The sequence below is a fragment of the Panthera leo genome (assembly GCF_018350215.1).
Source record: "Panthera leo isolate Ple1 chromosome Y unlocalized genomic scaffold, P.leo_Ple1_pat1.1 chrY_random_Un_scaffold_78, whole genome shotgun sequence".
Lineage (NCBI taxonomy): Eukaryota > Metazoa > Chordata > Mammalia > Carnivora > Felidae > Panthera > Panthera leo.
Genome location: NW_024962232.1, coordinates 493,859 through 512,600, shown reverse-complemented (window position 1 = coordinate 512,600; position 18,742 = coordinate 493,859).

The following is an 18,742-nucleotide window of genomic DNA, read 5'->3' as shown; positions in this document are numbered from 1 at the left end:
TAGGATCAGCTTGCTGATATCCACAAAACAATCCTGGGATTTCGACTGGGATTATGTTGAATCTCTAGATCAAGTTGATAATTGACATCTTACTAGCGAAGCTTCCATGGGTAGATATGGCCTATGTCTCCATTTATTTATATCTTCCTTGATTGATCCAATCAGCCTTCTGTGGCTTTTAGCATACAGATCCTGTGCATGGCTGTTAGATTTAAATGTAAGTATTTCAATGTTTGGTTTGATATTAAATGGTTCTTTAAAAGCTTTTCATATTCTAATTGTTCATTGCATATGTATAAAAATAAAACTGAGTTGTATATATTGACCGTGTATTCTGGGGCTTATTTAATTATGTTTGAGTTCTAGAAACCTGATGTATACCCCTTAGAATTTGTTTCATGTTGATAACCCCATGATTTAAGAGTCGTTGGGGCGCCTGGGTGGCGCAGTCGGTTAAGCGTCCGACTTCAGCCAGGTCACGATCTCGCGGTCCGTGAGTTCGAGCCCCGCGTCAGGCTCTGGGCTGATGGCTCGGAGCCTGGAGCCTGTTTCCGATTCTGTGCCTCCCTCTCTCTGCCCCTCTCCCGTTCATGCTCTGTCTCTCTCTGTCCCAAAAATAAATTAAAAAAAAAAAAAAAAAAAACGTTGAAAGAGTCGCGGCAGTTTTCAGGGCACCTTGATGGCTCCATCAGTTGACTACCAGACTGCTGGGTTCAGCAGCTCAGGTCATGGTCCCATGGTCAGGGGATTGAGCCCCGTGTGGGGCTCTGTGCTAAGCATGGAGCCTGCTTAAGCTTCTCTCTCTGTCTTTCTCTCTGTCTCTTTCTCTCCCCGTCTCTGCTCATTCTCTCTTTCCAAAATACAAATTGAAAAATAAATACATAAAAGAATTGAGATTTTTATTTTTACTTTTTCCAATCTGAAGACCTTTTCTATGCCTTTTTCTGTACATGCCACACTTGTAATCAGGGGAGGTACTGGTGTTTATGTCGATTTGTACACAGAACTGGCAGATTCCTTGCTTGTATTGTCTCCTTCCTTGGATTTCTCTCAAACTTTCCCCAATCAAAATAGGATTCAGAGGGACCCTATTCTAGTTTCGGTTCAAGATGGCTGTGTAGGAAGGCCTTGAACTCAACTCGTGCAAAGTGAAAGAAGATTCTAACTACCTCCAGATTGACCTCAAACTTTCCAATTGATTAACTTTTTCTTTCCAGCTTCTCTCCTTCTTTATGATTCTTTAATTTTGAGACAGAGGGAGACAGAGTGCAAGTGGGGGATGGGCAGGAATAGCAGGGAACATAGAATCTGAAACAGGCTCCAGGCTCTGAGCTGTCAGCACAGAGCCCAATGCGGAACATGAACCCATGAACCATGAGATCATGACCTGTACGGAAGTAGGATGATTAATCAGCCAAGCCACACATGCGCCCCCTCCCCACCCTTTGCTTATCTCTTAATTCAGGATCCTGAAAGCAAAGTATCACCTGATGGTAACTGAATCTACCCCTCTAGCAATAAGGACTGCCTGAGCCAATAAGACTCCACCCTCAAGCCCAAGGCAGTGACCAACCTGACCTTAGTGACCACCTGTGTATACCTACCTCTTTTTGTCCCACATTTTCCTTACATAAACCTGGAAGTATTTTCAGCACATTAGAGGGAGTCTTTGATGTGAGTCTGCTGCATTTCTGGTGTCGGCCTCTGAATACATTTCCCATTTGTTTCACCTCCACTATTTCTTTGAATTGCGATCTTGTCAGTAATGGGTAGCCAAACCTCACCTTTTTTGGGTCCCCTGGACCTAGGTGCTCTTGTGCCTGAACTCCCTGACTACGTTTCTGGTGAACCAGCCAGAAGGTGTACTTCCAATTTGTCCAGCTCCCTGGGGATTGCACCCATTGATATAACAATTCCTCCTGAGGAGCTGAGGACTGACTGCACAGATTGTGCCTAACAAAACATAGCAAATCAAAAGACAGAAAAGAAATAAAACAGCAAGACAGAGAGACAGTAACAAAGGGAACACTCACCCCTAACGTTGCCAAGGGCAGTTGGTTAAGATCCAGGAAGAGACTCCGCTGTCTTTGGGCAGAAAAAAGAAAGAAAGAAAAAAAAACACAACACTGCAGTTTGAAAAGAGCAACTGTCATATAAAAGAAAGCATTAGAACTCTGTCAATGACAGAGGAGACACAGGAGTTCTCTCTGGGTCATAAAGACGGGAGAATGGCAGGGTACATTTTACATCCACATTTTTTAATGTTTACTTATTTTTGAGAAGCAGAGAATACACGCAGAGCAGGGACAGAAAGAGGGGGACAGAAGATTCAGGAAAGGCTCTACACTGAAACCATCAAGCCCAATGTGGTTCTCAAATTCATGAACTGTGAAATCATGACCTGGGCTGAAGTCAGATACTCCATCCACTGAGCCCCAGCTGCCCCACATTCTCCATCTCCTTAAAAGTATAGACCACAGCAGGGTCCAGTTGCTGTAGCTGGCCTGGTGCCTCAGTAAGTTCCAGGCACACAATACACACCAGCCCCAATTGCACTGGACACACACACACCCATGACATGCTTTCCCCCCTTAAACAATGCACTTTAAAGAGGAACTAGCATATAAAAAGAGCCATTCCTGGACTGTACCCCACCTCAGCTCCCACGGCCCCTTCAGGGCACCCTCTCAGTGGAAAGTCCTGGTACACCCTAGTTTATATCCACTTCAGCTTCAACTATATTGGCAAGGTATCCTCTGCATGTACAAATCCCTCTGCCTTCAGCTTGTGCCCACGTTAGCTTCACCTATCTTGCCCAGGAACCGTCTGCATAGAGAGATCAAGGACAACCTGTCCCCCAGACTGCTTATGTTTTAGCCACCCTGTACAGGGCACCTATACACAGCACCCCAGCATGCCTCAACTTGCAATCATTTCAGCTTCAGCTGTCCTGCCAGGGTACCCTCAACACACAGAATCCTGGGACACCCCAGTCTGCGTTCACTTCAGCTTTAAGTATCCTGACAGGGTGCCTGCTATGTAGAAAGCCCCAGGATCCCCAGTCAATGCAAGCCACGGCTTCAGCCAGCCAGCCAATGTCACCAACTAGCACACAGAGTCTACCCAGGGGGACAATCATATATAAGACAATTCCTTCAAGTGTAGGAGAAGTAGCTGCTCTGCCTCATCTATAGAGACAAATGCAGAAAGGTAAGCAAAAGGAGAGAAAGGGAATTATGCTCCAAAAGAAAGAACAATAAAAAACCCAGAAAAGAGCGGAAACACAGGTAAGCATTGTGCCTCAATTAAATAAAGAATATAAATTAATAATGGTCAAGATGCTCGCCGAGCTGCAGAGAAAAGGAAGAACTAAGTGAGACCTTTAATTAAGAGATAGCAAACACACACAAAATCAGAGTTCAGGAAGATAATAGGTGAAAAGTAAAAGAAAAAAAAAAACACTAGAGGGAATCAACAGTAGAAGACTGCATGCAGAAGGACATATCAGTGATATGGAAGACAGATTAAGGGAAAGCACCCAAAACAAAGAGCAGAAAGACTTTTTTTTTTTTTAATGAGGATAGGTTAAGGGATACTTTGGAAATATTAAGTGAGCAAAAATCCACATAATAGGGATTCCACAAGAAGGAAAAGGGGTACCAAAATTATTTGAAGAAAAGATAACTGAAGACTTTCCAAAACTGGAGAAGAAAACAGACATCTAGGACAAGAAGCACCGAGTTCCAAACATGATGAAACCAAGGAGCCCCACACTATGACACATCAGAATTAAAACGTCAATGTTTAAAGATTAATAAAGAATTTCAAAAGTTGTAAGAGAGATGCAAAAGTTACCTATGATTTGAAAAACAATTCACAACAAACAAACACCTAAAGCTGTCAGCTGATATTTCAGGAGAAAGTTGGCATGCTGGGAAAGAGTGACATGATATCTTCAAAGGCCTGAAAGGATAATCCCAAGACCAAGAAAACTTCACCTGGAAAGATTATCATTAAGATTTGAAAAAAAAGAGATAAAGAGTTTCTCAGACAGAAGATAAAGAAGTTTATCACCACTAATCAGCAATGCAAGAAATGTTAACGGGGGGGGGGGGGAATCATAATAAGATATTACAGAATTATGAATAAAAAGATGTAAAATATGACAACATACACATAAAATTTGGAGGAGGGACTTAAAAAAAGTTACTCTTTGTATTTTATTTTACTAAAATAATATGTTTTATTTCATGTTTGAGAGAGAGAGACAGAGTGTTAACAGGGAGGGACAGAGAGAGGGGGAGGCACAGAATCTGAAGCAGGCTCCCGGCTCTGAGCTGTCAGTACAGAGTCCAACGTGCAGTTCAAACTCACATATTGTGAGACCATGACCTGAGCTCGAAATCACACACTTAACTCTCTGAGCCACCCACTTGCCCCAAAGGTTAATCTTTTTAAATTTCTCGAATGTGTTTATATTTAAGTGACCACCAAATTAACATAGACTGCTGTTTCCTTGAGATGTTATATGTAAGCCTTGTGATAATAAACTCAAAACACAAAATACATGAAAAATAAAGAAAAAGAAAGCCAAGTAAAGCACAACACAAATCCATCTATGAGAAAGAAAGAGAGTACGGAAAAAAAGAAACAAAGACTTTCAAAAGCAACCAGAAAACAAAGAACAAAATTACAATTAGTACATAACGGTCAACAATTACTTTAAATATAAATGGCTGAAGTGCTCCAGTCCAAATACATAGGGTAACAGGATGGACAAAAAACAACCCTCATCCGTATGCTGCCTAGCACAGACTCACTTCAGACCTAGACACATACAGACTGAAAGTGAAGGGATGGAGATACATTTCCCGTGCAAATGAAAGCAAACAACAACAAGGACAACAACAACAACATCAAACAACAACAACACCTCAGAACCAGGTAGCAACACCTATATCAAACCAAATAGACTTTAAAATCCTCAATAAAATATTAGCAAACTCCTCTCAACAACACACTAAAATGATTAAGTGGCTTTTATTCCAGGGAAACAAAGATGGCTCATCCAATCAATCAACATAATATCCCACCTCAACAAAACGAAGGGTAAAAATCATATGATTATACCAATAAATGCAGAAAAAGCATATGACAAAATTTAACATGTATTCATGGTAAAAGTTCTCAAAAAGTCGGGGGGGTGGACATGCCTCAACACATAAAGATATTATTTTATATATTGTTTATATTAAGTTCACACCTAACATCTCAATGGTGAAAAACTGAGAGCTTTCCCTCTAAGATCAAGAACAAGATAAATATGTCTACTTTTGCCACTCTTGTTTAATATAACACTAGAAGTCCTAGCCACAGGAATCAGATAAGAAAAAAGAAATTAAAGTTATCTACCTTTGTAAAGAAGCTGAACTGTCACTATCTACAGATGACATAAGAATATGCTAGAAAACCCTAAAACTTTCCCCCAAAAACTACTAGAAGTAATAAACAAATTAGGTAAAGTTGCAGATATGGATTTGATACACAGAAATTGGTAGGGTTTCTATATAATAATAATGAAGTCACAGAAAGAGAAATTAAGAAAACAACACCGTTCCTAATTGCACCAAAAAAAAAAAAAAAAAAAAAAAAAAAAGAGAGAGAGAGTAAAATAGCTAGGACTAAACTTATCCAAAGAAGTGAAAGACCTGTAGTGTGAAAACCATAAGTCAATAATGAAATTGAGGACGACACAAACAAATGGAAAGCTATCCCATGATCATGGATTGGAAGAATCAATATCATTAAAATGTCCATATTACTCTTAACTAACTACAGTTTCAATGCAATCCCTATCCAGATACCAAAGGCACTTTTCACAGAACTGAAACAACTAATACTGAAATATGTATGGAACCGCAAAAGACCCTGAAGAGTGAAAATAATCTTGAAAGACAAAACCATACCTGGAGGTATCAAAATCCCAGATTTCAAGATGTAGTACAAAGCTTCAAGTAAAGCAATTAGTATGGGTAGTGGCACAAACACAGACACATAGATCGATGGGACAGAATAGAAAGCCAGGAAATAAACCCAGGCTTATGTGGTAAATTAACCTATAACAGAGGAGGCAAGAATAAATTATGGGGGAAAGACAGTCTCTTCAACAATGGTATTGGGAAACCAGGAGATCTACATGCAGGTAGCTAGGACCTAACCCTAATGCTGGCCTGGGCTCTGGCCCTAAAGGGACCTAGCATGGACGTCTGAAAGAAATAACGGATTGGGGCCAATTACCATTGGGGAAACTCCTGTGTGGAAGTCACACTCTCTCCATGACATTTCCATGGCCCTGATGGAGATGCAGGAGGAGATCCTGAGACAGTTTCAGTCTGGCCCACCCATATGTTTGGCTCCGCTCTTCCAACGCTACCCCTGACCCATAACTGCACATGGCCCTCATTTCAGTCCTGCAGGGAAATCACATCACTGTGGGGTGTTGGAGCAAAGGCACTTCCGGAGAACCAAACCTAACCCTACCCACTACTCTGCCTCTAAGCGGGATCACCTTCTAAGGCTGAGAAAAGAAGCGGTGGGGCATGGATTCCTCCTTTTTCTACCCTGTGTTCTCTTCAGGACCTCAGGACATTGAATGCTGCCCACACTCACTGGCGATGATAGTCTGCTTTACTGAGTCCACCAAATCAAATGCTAATCTCACCCAGAAACACTCTACAAATATCCCGAGAAAAAATGTTTAGTCTGGGGCACCCCACGGCCAACTCAAGTAGACACGTAATAATAACCATCACAGGGTCATTCCTGTTTTGCTTCCCTTCCCTCATTCACCTCCTATTGCTAACTTTCAAGTTCTGAAGTCGTTGCTTTTTATATTCTGACCAGTGTATAGCGTTAAGAGAAATTTGAGGAAAGTTGTCTTGTGCAGGGACTAGTGTTTCAGTTAATATGAAAATGTTTCCGGTCAGGTAAGGGAAAAAGATCTTAGGTAGGGCACCAACATACTCCATGGTACTTTATCAGGGTTGGCCCTCAGCTTTCCAAACCCTTAACATGCTAATGGGAAGGCAGTGTAACATGGGAGGAAGAGCATGCATGTTGGCATAGGAGCAGAGCTGGTGCCCATCCCAGCCACACCACTTGTGTTTGTGTTATCTTGGACCAATTACTTAACATATCTGAGAGTCAGCTGCCTAATTTATAAAAAGGAAATAATAACAAAGGGTCAAAAAGTTTAAATGACAGTATTGGCAAGGTGCTTAATCCAACACCTGACAACACGGAACAAGTGCTCCACCGATGATAGCCATCATTATCCTCATTTGAACAGCTAAGACAGGCTAATATTCTGTGTGGGGTCAGATACCTACGGGTGGATCTCAGGTCTTCTGACACTGATTCTTTAATTTGGAGGGATCCCAGGGCCAGGATGGCTGAATGAGTACAAGGAGGTACACCAGTAAGCCAGTCCTCTATCCACCTCTTATTTGATAGTCCAGTTGTATATTCATCCCTTTCCTTCCACTAAAAGAAATGCAAATCCCTCCCTCTAGAAGAAATAATACACAGACGCTTGCATGTAATATTAAGTGTTAGGCTCTGTAAAACTGGCACATGCATCATCTCATTTAATCTCACAATGGCCCTTCATATGGGAGTCCTTATTCCAATTTCCAGGTGAGGAAATTGAGACCTAGGAAAGTCAAGTGCCTTCCCCATAACTTGTTTATGACTGTGTTAGACAACAACCCTAGACTCCTACTCCATGTCCAGTGTGTTTTCTTCTGTGCCACAGTTTGTTCTCTTCCAAGGCGAACACTGATAAAGAATCACTTGAGCATAGCAGTAAAAAAAAAAAAAAAATGATTTAAGACGTCTACTTTTCACCCAAACACTGCTTTCTGGGTGACTTTGGTGTGGTTTCTCTCTGAGAAACAAAGGTGAGAAATTCCAAACCTCGGCCTTTGTTACGGAGTTATGAAGACCAGTAGAAATTAGTAAAACTCACTGGCAGATTAAGGTTTCCAAGTTGAAGACATTACTTTGAATTCTCATATTGTGGGTTTTAAAGTGGAAGCTGGGATTTCACATGGCTTTGACAATCGCCATCAATTCCTTTCTTCAAGATTTGACTGCATATTTTCATTCTTTCCTTTTTTTTCTTTTTTAACTATACTTCCAATCTGCCAGCTCATCCCTAGTTTCTCCCTATGTCTAGCAATGGCCATTCTCCATATGTCCACATTAAATCTATCATCAAAGAAGAATAAAAAGATAAAAGAACAAAGCCAGAGAAGTAAGACTCAATACTAAAATGTAAATTGGTGTTAACACTTCTACTTCCAGCCAAATGTAATAACAAAAACTAGATTTATACTCCTTATGGAAGCAGTTAAAAGCGTAGACAAAATATGTAAGAAGCTGTTCTCAAAACATCAGACATCAGACAGTGAAGGGCAGTGATCCCTGATATTGGCAAATAAATGAAATGGTACCTATAGTGCCCTAGCTTATTGACTAGGTGGGGATTTGAGTCTGTGGTTTAGAGAGGAGGAAGCTGGCATAGCCCAACAGTTTCCCTGAATTGTGGAGGAGGTAGTCACTGATTCAGGAAGACTGCTATGTTTCACAGAGCAGAGTACCAAAGAAGAGAAAGTTGTTCACAGAGAGAACTCCAGAGTTCAACAGATTGCCTGCCTTGAGTATTCAATTGGATATTGATAAACTCTTGTGTATGAGGAAACTGAGACCAGGGGAAGGAACAATACCCACTGCCATACAGGGTCAGGAATAATGCCTGACAGCCAGTGTGGAAGACCTCACAATTTACATGCCATTTGGAAAATACTTGAGTTTTTGTGTCAGTACTGGACAAAAATTATCCCTAAACTAAGTGCTGCCTGTGCCTTGCCCAAAGTATATTTAAAGAAAGACCTGAAAGGATCAAGCTATTTGTAAGTAACTAAACTATGTCCCAAAACAAAAACCAAGAATATTTTTAGGAATCTAGAAGTATCCAGCCTCTGACAGGCTAAAACTGACCATGTTTGGCAACCCATAAAAATTATCAGGCATGCAAAGAAGCAGGAAACTAAGACACGTAAGGAAGGGGAACTGAACTGACACTGACCCAGAAATTACACAAATGATATAATTCATACATAAGAACAGTCAAATAGTTATTATAACTATTATCAGTATATCCAAGAAATTATAGGGCAGAATGAGCATGTTACATAGAGACATGCAAGTGATATGTAAGACCTAAACCAAACTTCTCATGGCAAAAGCAATGACTAAGATAAGAAATCTGGTCTATGATTACTGAATGGAATTAAAGGCATATAGACAGTGCAGGAAAAAAAAAAAAAAGTTTGATGAACCTAAAGACATAGCAATGGAAATCATCTGAAATGAAACACACAGAGAAAATGTGACTGCAAATCATCCAATATACATGTAATTGTATCTCCAAGGAACACAGACAAGAAAACTAGTTTCAGTAAATAATGAAACTAATTTGAATTTATAGTTGTTAAGGTTGATGCAAACTAAAAATATATAGTTCCAATAAATTCAATGAACCTCAAGGACAGGAAATAGGAGGAAAACTACACCAAGGCACCCCACAATCAAATTGCTTTAATCCAGAGAAAGGGAGGAAAAAGATTTCTCATCAGAACCAATGCAATCTAGAATACAGTACGATAACTTTTTTAAAGTACCTAAAGTAGGAGACCATTATGATCTTGGATTAGGCAAACATTTCTTAGCTAAACCACCAACAATATGATTCATTACAAGAAAAAAATATGATTGATTGGATTTTATCAAACTAAAACTTTTGCTTTTCAAAGTTCAAAGAGTTTGAAATAGAAGACTGAAGCTGGGAGAATATATTTACAAATCACCTATGTGAAATGGGACTTGTATCTAGAACATATGGGCCATCCGCAAGATTCAACATTCTGAAGCGAAATAATCCAAAAAAAGGCAAAATATTTGAAAAGACACATTACCAAAAAAGACATATGTACAGCAGATACACACATGCAAATGTGTTGAGCATCATGAGGGGAAATGCAAATATAAACTACAATGAGATAAATGAGATACAATGAGATCAACTACTACTTCATACCTACGAGATGTCTAAAATCAAAAGACAGGGCTCCGAAGTGTTAGCTAGGATATGAAAGAACTGGAATTTTCACATACTGCTGATGAGAATGTAAAAGTGATAAAACTACCCTGGCAAACAGTTTGACTGTATCCTAAAAAGCTAAACATGCAACCTATTCTATGATTCAGCCAAATCTACTCTCAAATATTTTCCCTAGAGAGAATAAAGTCTACGATCATAGAAATAAAAACAAAACAAAACAAAACAAAACAAAAAGAGAGAGAGAGAGAGAGAGAGAGAAAAGAAAAGAAAAAAATGAATGTTTATAGAAGCTTTGTTTTTTTTTTTTCAACGGTTTTTTTTTTTTTTTTTTTTTTAATTTATTTTTGGGACAGAGAGAGACAGAGCATGAACGGGGGAGGGGCAGAAAGAGAGGGAGACACAGAATCGGAAACAGGTCCAGGCTCCGAGCCATCAGCCCAGAGCCCGACGCGGGGCTCGAACTCACAGACCGCGAGATCTTGACCTGGCTGAAGTCGGACGCTTAACCGACTGCGCCACCCAGGCGCCCCTATAGAAGCTTTGTTTTTAATAGGCTAAGGAGCAGCTGGTGCTTCAGTTGGTAGATTTCTTGATTTCTTGATTTCTGCTTGGGTCATCATCCCAGGGTCGTGTTATTGAGACTCACATTGAGCTCCACACTAAGCATGGAGTCTGCTTAAGATTCTTTTTCTCTTTCCCTCTGCTCTCTCTTTCTCTTTCTCTCTCCCTCCCCCTCTCCCTCTCCCTCTCTATCTCCCTCTCCTTCTCCATCTCCCTTTCCCTATCTCTCCCCCACCTCTCCTTCCACCCTCCCCTCTCCTTCTCCCCCCCTCTCTCTCTAATAAAAAGAAATAAATACGCCAAATGTGGAAATAATACAAATGTCCACTGAAATGTGAACGGATAAACAAGTAGTAACAGACTATTGGAACACACAACACTATGGATAATATTCAAAATACCAAGTGAAAGAAGTCAACTCCCCACCCCTAAAAAATAAGGAGTATGTCTTCTATAATTTTATTTGTATACTATTCTAGAAAGTGCAAGATAATATGTAGGGACAGAAAACAGACCAGAGATTGCCTAGGAATGGGAATCTGGAAGACGTGGGGGACGGAGGGATATCTAAAGGATACGAGGACATTTTTAGTGGTGACACACATATTCTTTTCCTTGTTGTTATGTATACATTGGTGTATATGTAACCAAAATTTACCAAATTATGTAATTGTACTTATTAGTATTAGTATTAATTATTAATTATTAATTAAGTAATTTATTTATTAGGGCTTTTTAAAATTTTTTTAACGTTTATTTATTTTTGAGACAGAGAGAGACAGAGCATGGACAGGTGAGGAGCAGAGACAGAGGGAGACACAGAATCTGAAACAGGCTCCAGGCTCTGAGCTGTCAGCACAGAGCCCGACGCGGGGCTCGAACCCATATCTGTGGGGGTTTTCCAGCACACAGAAAACAAAGGAAGAAGAATCAGGAGGAGGGGTCTCTAAGATACAGACCAGAGTTCGTTTTAGTCCCACTGGCCATCTTTCACTTCTCCAACGTTATCCTATTTTTTGCCTTTTAAAACACCTTTTTAGTAGGTATCACCTTTTAGTTTTTTAGGTTGGTACCCTCAGAAGGCTAAGATGCCTGCAGTAGTTTGGCGAGCAACAGTGTTTTCAATAAAATGTACCATGGTATTCAGTATACAGGGCACAATGGATACAAGTAAAATTAGGGAGAAGAGGGGCTCTGCCAGGGCAGGAAGCCAGGATCCCAATCTGTGAGATCTCATTTGTTCCATTGATTGGTACTTTACTGTTGTCAATGTTGAATTATTATTATTAATTATTATTATTATTATTATTATTATTATTATTATTATTATTATTATTTTTAGTTCCTTAATCTTAGTTGTAAGTATTTCTGACTGGTTTAAAAAATAGCAACATTCCTCCCCCGAAAAGATGCAAGTCCCTCCATTTTCTGAAGTGAGGAGGTCGGGGGCTTGTCTATTTTGGGGTTACTGGCACCAGAGAGTTTTTTGGTTTTCTAAGGTTACCAGAGAATTGGCCACCCATTCCATGTCTTCATTTAGCTGTTGAGATAGTCTATGGTACAGTCCTATGCATAAACCTATGCCCCCTTATCCAGTTCCTATTCCTGTCACAATTTCTGAGCCTATCCGAATGGGTAGCAGGACTGCCCGTTTAGCCTGAGACTTGGGGCTAAATGTTGTTAGGAACTGATCTTCAGTGTATACAAATATCCCTGGGGTCCGGAAGATGGAATAACATTTCTGAGTCCAGTTGGCCTCTAAGCATCGATAGGCTGAATTAGAACACAGATAGAACACCCCAAGGGTGCAACGTATTTCCTTGTCTGCAATCTGGTGTAGGTCTCCTGGGAGCTTTCCTAAACGTGTGTGTGTGTGGGGGGGGGGGAGAGGGTCGCCCATACAATAACTCAAAAGGGGAGAATCCAGTGCCCCAGGCGGGCATTGTGCACACACGAGGGCCAGCCGAAGTAAATCTGGCCATAGGGGGTGAGTCTCTTGGTGGCACTTGGCCAGGGTTTCCTTGAGGGTGCAATTCATCCGCTCTACCTTTCCCTGAGCTCTGGGGGCGTTAAGTAGTGTGCAGTTTCCAGGCAATGTTAAGGGACTTTGTTAGGGTTTGTATAATGTCCGCTCCAAATGCAGGTCCATTTTTACTGTGTGTGATTAAGCCCAATGTCCCGTAGAAGAGCTTTGGCCACCTCGTGACTTCATTCCATTCTGGTCTGGAATGCTTGGAGGTATCCCAAATTGGTGCAGATTGTTCCAAGAAGGTACCTAAACCCTTTATTTGGTTGTATGTTGGTAAAGTCCACCCCTAAGTCCATCCTTTGTGAGCCAGGCAGGGGCTGTGGGGCAGAGCAAGCATTGTTTTTGGCACATGTTACACATTATTCACTGACAGCCTGGCATAATGCCAGCAGCGTAGTTCTTTTTGAAGAGGACCTCTAGAGCAGTTTTCCCTAAGAGGGTGAGTTAGTGATATTCCTTCACTAGGTGCTTTCACATTGATGACGGGACAAGACTCACCATCCGTCTTTGCTTAGTGTGCCCACTTCTGTCGAGGCCCAACTTCTTTCTTCACTCGTGTACGGGGGGGGGAGGCTTCCTTCTGGGGCGCAAGAGTCAGAGTGTAGGTAGGAGCTTCACCTAGGTCACCTGAGGCAGCCACTCTGGCTGTTTTGTCGGCCAGGTGATTTCCTTGATTTATGGGGGCATCTCATTTCTGAGGTCCCTTACAGTGTAGGATAGCTACTTTGTCTGGTAGCCATATGGTCTCAAGAAGCTTTAGTGTTTCTTCCTCTTTTTTGATAGTTTTCTCTGAAGCAGTAAGGAGGCCTTTTTCTTTATAGATGGCCCCATGTACATGCACAGTAGCGAAGCCATACCAGGAATCGATGTAGATGTTAACTCATTTACCTTTGCGAAGGATGATGGCTCAGGTTAAGGTGTACTGAGTCCAGCCCATTGTGCCGACCATCCTTCCGACAAGGCCTTGGCTTCCTGAACTCCCGTGGTTGTGATTACCGCATACCCTGCTCTTTGGCTGCACTCCTCTAAATAGCTGCTCCCATCGCTGAACAGGGTCATCTCTGGGCTTGTTATACCCTGGTCTTGGAGGTCTGGGAAGTTGGCGTAGACTTCATCCACTACTCCAGAACAGTCTGTCAGGTTCTCCCTCCTCTGTGGGAAGGAAGGTGGCCAGGTTTAGTGTTCTTATACTGTTTCGAGAGTGAGACTTGGGTTCTCATAGAGAAGGCCTTGGGTTTGTGTCAGCTGAGAAATGGAGAGGAAACGATATCCTTGGGTGCTTGTGAGCCACACGACCGTGTGTGGGACCTTAACATTAAATGTTTGGCCAAGTGTGAGCTTGTCTGCATCCTTCATGAGCAGGACTGTGGCTCTGATCTCTGAGGCACAGGGGCCATCCTGCAGGCACAGGATCAAGTTTTTTTATTTATTTATTTATTTTTTTTTTTTGACCATTAGAACACTGGCCATTGCCAAGGAACCATGCTGTGAGTGAGCACTCCTTTTCATGTAGGAAGAAGTTAAAGGCCTTTCTATGTCAGGCAAACCAAGGGCTGGGGCTTGTCCCAGAGCCAACTTTATTTCTGTGAAAGCGGCCCTCGCCTCCTCAGTCCATGCGAGGGACTCCCAGTTTGGTCCTCCCAACAGGTCATAGAGGGACCTCACAATGGCTGAGCATCTGAGGATTCCCAATGCGAAAGAACCCTCCAGCCCCTAAACATTCACACAAGCCTCATTTTGTTTGGGGCTGTGGCAGTGTGGTGCCACACTTTCTTCCTTTCCGGTCCTCGTTCTCTTTTTCCTTTTGTGAGTAGGGAGCCTAAGTATTGGACCTGCGGCGGACAAATCTGTGCCCTTTTCCATGAGGGTGGTACCCCAAGTAGGATCAGAGCTGTAGGAGGGCCTGTGTACCTTTCATACAGTCTTTCTGGGTGTCACTGGAAAGGAGGAGGTCTACATATTGGAGAAGGATATACCCTGTGGTTTCCTTCGGAAAGTCAGCGAGATCTGAACCTAGGGCTTCCCCCAGAAGAATGGGTGAGTTTTTGTAACCTTGGGAAAGTATTGTCCAGGTCAGCTGCATCTGACACTCTGTAACGGGCTTAGTGCATTCAAAGGCAAACAATGATAGACTTTGTGGAGCCAGGCAGTGGCAGCAGAAAGCATCCTTTAGGTCAAAGCACGCAACCCTTCTGGCTGACCACGGAATTTGGCTGAGGAGAGTATACTGAGGGTTCGGAATGACTGGGTGTAAGGAAACCTTCACTTTGCTAATGGCCCTCAAATCCTGTACTGGTTGGTGTCCTCCTGGCTTCTTGCCTGGCAAGAGTGAGGTATTCCAAACTGATTGGCACTCAGTTAGAATACCTCTCTCTCTGAGCTTGGTCAGGTGCTCTTGTATGCCCATTCTAGCCTCTAGTGGAACGGGGTACTGCCTTGGTGTCTGAGGTTGAGCTTCAGGGATCAGGTCAACAATGATTGGGACCCAATTCCAAGCTATTTTCAGGCGAGTTATCATCAGCCCATAGCGAGCTGATGTAAGCCTGAATTCTTAGGGGTTACCAGGTAAGGCCTGGGCACAGAACAGTCTCCATTCTTCTTCCCTTGGCAGGGGTATCGCCAAGACCAAGGTTTCCTTCTGCCTTGGGTTTCATTGGAGGCTAGTGTGTCCAGTGGGTTCAAAAGGGATCTGTGCCCCAAGTTTGGAGAGTAGATCCCGGCCCAGGAGAGGAATCGGGCAGTCACGTAAGTAGAGGAACTCATGCCGGGCCTTGTGACCCCCAAGTGCACCTTGTTGAGCTTGACAGAAGGGCCGTTGCATTGCCTGTGTACCAGTAGCCCCAAGTATGGTTGCTGTCTTTTGGCCTAAGGGCGCTACCAGGGAAGTAACAAAGGAGTATTCAGCCCCAGTGTCAACCATGAAAGTTATTGTTCAGCCCACCACCTCATTTCAACCGTGGGTTCATGGGGGCCAAGAAACAAAGAGTCCGGTCCCCCTCCGTCCAATTCTACCCCAGCCAGATCAAGAGGGTTCTCACCTCGAGGTTCCTCCAGATATTGGCTGGGTTTTGAGGTCCCCATCCAATTCGGACATTCTTACAATTTCCCTTACCTTTGCAGTATGCACACTGGTCCCTTGCTAAGGGGCTATGGGCTTCCCCCCTTTTTGTGGTTGGGGTTTTCCCATCTGTGCAGCATCTGTTCTTTAGTTCTGCTGTGAGAAAGGTGGCCTTCTGTTTTAGTCTTCACTTCTCTTTCAGCTGCAAATTTCTGTTCGTGAAAACTGTACTGATGACCTCTAACAGCTGAGTGATATTCATCTGGCAAGCCCTCCAACTTCTGGAGCTTTCGTCGGATATCTGGGTAGCCTGTGCCACAAAAGAGATATGTACCATCTGTTGACTCTGGTCCCTTGGGGTCAAACGGTGCGTATACACGGTACACTTCACATAATCTTTCATAGTAGTCTCCGGGAGACTCCCCAGGGTGCTGTGTGACTGATGATATTTTAGTCATGTTCATGGGATTGTTGACTCTAGCTCAGACTCCCTGAAGGAGGGCTTCCAGGTATCATCAGACGTGGCCCTGTCCTCCTTCTGTGGTGAAATCCCGTGTTGGGTGTTCTTCAGGCATGCAGCTTGAGCCCAGACAGTAGGGTCATTGATTCCTGGAGATGTGTGATCTCCTAGGTACTGTCATGTTTCTGTCATTCTTATTTTTAATTAAACAAAGTATGGAGTAACTGTTGACAATCTTCCCAAGTCTGTGAGTAGGTCTGGAAGAGGGACTCCATCAAGTCAAACATTGCTTGTTTCTTTTCGGAGTATGGTGGAATGTTGTGTTTCCACTTGAGGAGGTCGGTTGTAGAGAAAGGTAGATAACCCATCATGGAATGGCTGGTCTGGACTGGTCCATCCTCATTCTGTCTTTCAGGCTCTCTTGTCTCCGTTACATGCGTTTGGAGAGTTTTAGGTATGGGTCTGGGGCGCAGTCTGGCTGCTGGCCCATGTGGGGGTGGGTTATCTGGGTCTGAGAGGGGCGGGGAGATGGGCAGCACTGACTGCAGTGGCAAGTGCACTGACTCTGGCTGTGGCTGGAGAGACAGATGCAGGAGGAGTCTCAGGCTCAGAGGGAGGGAGGCGGGAGCTTGAAGATGTATAAGGAGGTGGAAAGACAATATCTTCGTCCACATCTCCTTTAAATATTAGAAGAGCAGTGGATCACTTCTTTGACTCCCTGGTGAGCTTCCAGATAAAGTGGCTAAAACCTTTGCCTGGCTCTGTTTGCTAATGATGAATCACCTTCAAGGCAGGAAATCTGGGGCAATTTCAAGCCAGGAGTTGATGTACAGAAATGGATCAGGGTGGCCTGGGTTCCCAGTGACTATTAGCCAAACCTGCTGCACTATTTGAGCATCTAATGTCCCTTCTGGAGGCCATCCTGCATTGAATATGGGCCATTCTAGTTCACAAAATTTCCTTAACTTCCTGGGTGTCATTGTCACCCCATGGTAACCTGAAAACCCCTGTTAACATTTTTTCATCATGACCTCAAAAATCATAGGCTTACTCTGTTTTCATCCCATTATTAATTTCTTTCTCATATTTGGTGTCACAAAGACAGACAAAGTTAGGGTATACCGCCAGATGAGAGGACTATTCACATACTCCTCTGGTCGCATTCCTGAGGGAAAGTTTAGGTGAGGTTTGCCTATAGTGGACTCTGCTTTGTGACTTGTAATGGGAATCTGATCCGATACCTCCCTAGACCTTATACTCTCATAATGACACAGGGGAGCCCATTCAGACTCCATAGACCTTGGGGACCTTAAGAGTGCCCGTCCATGAAGCCACAAACTCTAACTCGACTGGTAACCCTGGCTTAGCTGCACATTCTCTCTCTCTCTCTCTCTCTCTCTCTCTCTCTCTCTCTCTCTCTCTCAATCTCTCTCTCTCTCTCTCTCTCTCTCTCTCTCTCTCTCTCTCTCTCTCACACACACACACACACACACACACACACACAAACACACACACACACACACGCACACACATGCACACCAGAGTCTATTACATTTCCTTCCACAAAATTTCCTACCTGGGACACCTATTAAGTCCTCTGGGGATTGATCATGTCCCCCTTCCGCTCTTTTGGGTATGCCTGGCTTCTTCGGGGCCCCGGCCTTACCAGTTCCATGGAGCAGGACCTGCCCAAGACAGCGGAGAAGGAGGCTGCTGAAATTCAGGCAGAGCATGCACTTTCTCCCTTGCTAGCCTTTGCTTTGCCACCACCTCACTGTTCTCCCAAACTAGTGGCAACAATGGGCCAGTGCGGTTGGGTTTCCTAGTCAGCAATCTAGTATGTTACGGAACCAGGCTGGAACACTGGAGGAAAAACCAAGTGGCACTCAGAGAGTTTGGTCAGAGAGTTTGAGAGGCCTGAGAAAACTGAAACTTAAAAGCTTAAGTTACGGGAAACTGAAAAATAACCAAGCCTAACTAGCTTGTTCCGCTTCTGTACAATTGCTTGGCGCGCCCGTGTATTCCTGATCAATCATTGTTGCTTGGCACATCCGTGTATTCGTGATCAATCATTGTGATACCCGTACCCCCGGTTGTGGTCTGACCTAAAGGCAGGAACCAATCGAATACTGCTAAGTGTCCAACTTTAAACACCAACCAATTGCAGCTCTGTAACTCTGGAAAATTCCTGATTTCCCCATGACTTGTTTGTACCTGTCTATAAAAGGGGTGTAAAAACCTCTCTTGGGGCCTCTCAGCGTCACTGGCAATGAGTGCACAGAGGTTCAGGTTCAAACCTGCAATAAATGACCCTTGCTGCTTAGCTTTGACTCTGGACTCTGGTGGTTCGTTTTTGGGGGTCTCTTGGACTCTGGGCATTTCAAGTTTGTCTCACCAAAGGTCTGGGCGTGGAGTCCAGTGGGGAGGGTAATTTATAGTCGTCAGCTTCCA